The following is a 4,588-nucleotide window of genomic DNA, read 5'->3' on the forward strand; positions in this document are numbered from 1 at the left end:
GGAGCCATAAGCATTAGCCAGGTTTAGTCAGAGCACTGCCAGGTCTCCCTTGTTCTCCCAGGCTTCTCTGATGAGCTGGGCAACCCGGCAGTCCAGATTTGCCTCCCTTTTGCACTGAGGTGTCGATGTAAAAGTTGCTCAGCAGTCTTGCAATTTAGGTGGAGAAAATATTCTCTTCAACACTCAGCAAGGAAATAATCCTGAACTGGTCGATGTTCTTAGGATATAAAATGAGAAACAAAGCAAAAACATTGTTTACTTTGATTTTTACTGCATGTTTTTAAGTGTTTTATTTTGTGCCCTGTTGATGATTTCAAATAATAAAACATATTTAGTCATTTTAAGGGTAGATAAGCTTTACTCCAACCAATCAGCAGAATAATAGAAAAAATAATGGAAAAAAGTATTATTCATATTTTTATTATTACGATAGTAAATGGATATTAGTGATTTTATTGGGAAACATTTTAAAAAGTATTTGTTTTGACAAATATTTCTCTTTAAAAATAAGTAATGTATTTGGTTAAGATTCTAGGATAGCTTTTTACTGAAAAAAACAAAAAACAAACAAAAAAAACCATCATATTACTATTCTTTATTATTCATGAATGCTGTCATGAAAATAAAACAAAACTCAAAAAAGTAGATTATCTCTTTATTCCTCTTTTTAAGTTCTTTTATACTTACTTTTTTTTCTTAATTTTTTGTTGTTCAAGTATTTTATTGTGTGTCTTACTAATTTGAAAAAATATAGGCATATTTGGTTGATCACATATATTTGGGATGAAACAATTATATTAATAGTAAAAATAATAATAGTTATTGTTATAATAATACAAAATGAAAAATCACAAAAGTCTAATAGAAAAGTCCTCTAATAATTGTCTTGTGTTGTCAAATGATGTGCTGTGTAACATTATTGAAATATTGAGTCTTTACTTTCATTAATACAGTTTTGTAAAAAAAAAAAAAATGTAATTATTCAAAGGAATTATTGTTCCAATAATTTTATGACTACTATTTATAAAAACACATTAGGTTGACAATGTCGTCAATAAAGCTGCAGGTGAAACAATGACAAACAAAATGCAGTGACACAAGTTTCATTAGATGTGTCCATGACTGTAATGTGGCACAACAGCGGCCTTTAGTGGTAGTAACAAAAAGTGTGTTTTGAGTGTTTGCCTTTCAGTCCCCGCAAATTGTTAGGGATTTTCGCAAAGGTTTTTTTTAAACGTTGCTGTTGTAGTAAATATGTAATAAGCAATGATCTGAGCTCAATGGTTTGACATATCAGCCTGAGGATTGTTGCGTAAATATATTTGGAGTTGTGCCCTGTGTCCTACTGCCCTCACTGTGGAAATATTAATCATTACACAGTGACCTCTTTTTGTGCGGACAACACACAACTTGAACCCTACAAGAGAAAATATGACTTGCACTAATACAAAAAAAAATGTCCATATATCAAGAACAAACATCATAAAGCAACAATATGTTAAGCTCATCACATCACATCAACAGTATACAAAACAGGTTATTTATTGGTGCATTCAAAAATCTATTAAAACGCATCAGCAATTAAAACATATACCGTAAATTTTTCTGCTTGGCTTATGCAACTTCCAGTCAATAAAGTTTGATTCAAAGTACACACTTCTCAGTGACGTGCAGTCACTGGAGGGCCTCACCTGCCATCATGGAAAGAAAAAAAATGTAAAAAAAATAAATAAAAAATAAATTGTTATATGTATCCAGTGATTATACTATGAATTATTTTCCATTTAACTTCACCAGTTTTAGATTATTTTTATTCAAAATCGCTGAATTTTCACATTTGCCGTTCAAATACTGAGAAGAGACGGTGCAGTGATCAGCAGCCAGTTGAGGCACGTCACTGAGTTGAGCCTCACCATGGATTGCGGACTCGGCTAACTGCTGGCCTGCTGTGCAGTGAGACCGTATTGCTATATGAACTATATTATACATTTCCATAGTTTAGTTAGCTGAGGTATATAATGTACAGTGTATTTTGTCAACAACTGTATGTGTGTAGCGTATTTCTTGTGCTGAGCGATCATAAAACGGCTGCAAAAGACGCACTGGCTGAGGCTCGCAGTAATCCCGCCTCCTGCACCCCCGCCGTAGAATGCACCCCCTGACGGGAGTGTTATATCAACTAAAGCCCACACTTAAACTTTCTACGTGCAAGATTGAATCTATTTAAAAAAGTTATTTCATAAGAAGCCAAAAAGTGCAAAAACAATAATGTTCGTGTCGGAGGAGTTGTAAATGACTGCAGGGCCACAACATTAGGTACACCTGCAGACTGCAGGTGTACCTAATTCACAACTCCTCCAACACGAACATTATTGTTTTTGCACTTTTTGGCTTCTTATTAAATAACTTTTGTAACCTATTTTTATGGGCTTTCCTCTTTGTGATGTTAAGTTCCTGTTATGCGCTGTTATACAGTATATGCCTTGAGCTCTTTTTTTGAAGGCGCTAAGAGCGGAAGTGATGACACATTGGAGTGGAGCGGAAGTTTTTGAAAGAAGGTAAATAAAGTGGTCCTCGTGTAAACTGGAGCCTCCGTGTTTGTTATTTTGTAGTTTCATACAGTATAGGCGTCATTTATAAACCCTCGGTTACTATTTTTTAAAATAGATTCAATCTTGCACGTGGAAAGTTTAAGTGAGGGCTTTAGTTGATACAACACTTCCGTCAGGGGGTGCATTCTACGGCGGGGTGCATTAATCCAGCACAACAGCGGCGCATGGACTTCATTTATAAGTAAAGGTAAGACCATAATAACATTTTTTTTTATTAAATGTGCTTTTTTGTGTGCTACAGTTTGTATGCGTAAAGTTAAAGTTAAGTTAAAGTACCAATGATTGTCACACACACACTAGGTGTAATGAAATTTGTCCTCTGCATTTGACCCATCCCCTTGTTCACCCCCTGGGAGGTGAGGGGAGCAGTGGGAAGCAGCGGCGCCGCGCCCGGGAATACATTTTGGTGATTTAACCCCCAATTCCAACCCTTGATGCTAAGTGCCAAGCCGGGAGATATAGTCGTGCCCTAAACACCTCCCTAGGGAGGCGTTAGGGTGGCATCCTGATCAGATGCCCGAACCACCTCATCTGGCTCCTCTCGACGTGGAGGAGCAGCGGCTTTACTTTGAGCTCCTCCCGGATGGCAGAGCTTCTCACCCTATCTCTAAGGGAGAGCCCCGCCACCCGGCGGAGGAAACTCATTTCGGCCGCTTGTACCCGTGATCTTGTCCTTTCGGTCATAACCCAAAGCTCATGACCATAGGTGAGGATGGGAACGTAGGTCGACCGGTAAATTGAGAGCTTTGTCTTCCGGATCAGCTCCTTCTTCACCACAACGGATCGATACAGCGTACGCATTACTGAAGACGCCGCACCGATCCGCCTGTCGATCTCACGATCCACTCTTCCCTCACTCGTGAACAAGACTCCAAGGTACTTGAACTCCTCCACTTGGGGCAAGATCTCCTCCCTATCCCGGAGATGGCACTCTACCCTTTTCCGGTAGAGAACCATGGACTCGGACTTGGAGGTGCTGATTCTCATCTCAGTCGCTTCACACTCGGCTGCGAACTGATCCAGTGAAAGCTGAAGATCCTGGCCAGATGAAGCCATCAGGATCACATCATCTGCAAAAAGCATAGACCTAATCCTGCAGCCACCAAACTGGATTCCCTCAAAGCCCTTCTTGCACCTACAAATTCTGTCCGTAAAAGTTATAAACAGAATCATGGATCGGCGGAGTCCAACCCTCATTGGAAACGAATGGACTCTTCTTAGGAAATCACTTAGGAAGAAAGATAAGAGGAAAAGTTAGGAACTTATTGCTGTATGGGGCCCATTGAGTACAACACATTTTCACTCAAATCATTTGTCATTTTACTCAGAAGCCTAATGTGTAAATGTTTTAAATTATAAATATTATCAACAATACAGCAAAATGAGCAACACAACAAAAACAGATATTTATTCGGGAGGTGTTTAAGGCACGTCCGACCGGTAGGAGGCCACGGGGAAGACCCATGACACGTTGGGAAGAATATCTCTCCCGGCTGGCCTGGGAACGCCTCGGGATCCCCCGGGAAGAGCTGGACGAAGTGGCTGGGGAAAGGGAAGTCTGGGCTTCCCTGCTTAGGCTGCTGCCCCCGCGACCCGACCTCAGATAAGCAGAAGAAGATGGATGGATGGAGATGGATGGATATCGACCTGATACTGATACCACGCTGGTATCGACACGATTGATATTTGTATTTACCTGCCTAACCTTCCTCCCAGGTCTCACGCACTCAGAGAAATGTCCCACACTGGCGAATTATTACACATCAATCATTATTACATCGTGACAATTTAATGATTTTGCAGTCTGACTTAGTAAAAAGGTGTACATGCAGTAATTGAAAGTATTGTTTAAAGGCACATTCAGTAACATGTCCCCTGCCTGTACTGACTCATGTGTGCACTCTCGGCTAAATTTAGTTTTAGTGTGTGGCGGTGGTTATTTGTCAGCTGGCGTCCACAGCAGCAGGAGGAGGACA

This window comes from Nerophis lumbriciformis, linkage group LG04 (assembly GCF_033978685.3).
Source record: "Nerophis lumbriciformis linkage group LG04, RoL_Nlum_v2.1, whole genome shotgun sequence".
NCBI lineage: Eukaryota > Metazoa > Chordata > Actinopteri > Syngnathiformes > Syngnathidae > Nerophis > Nerophis lumbriciformis.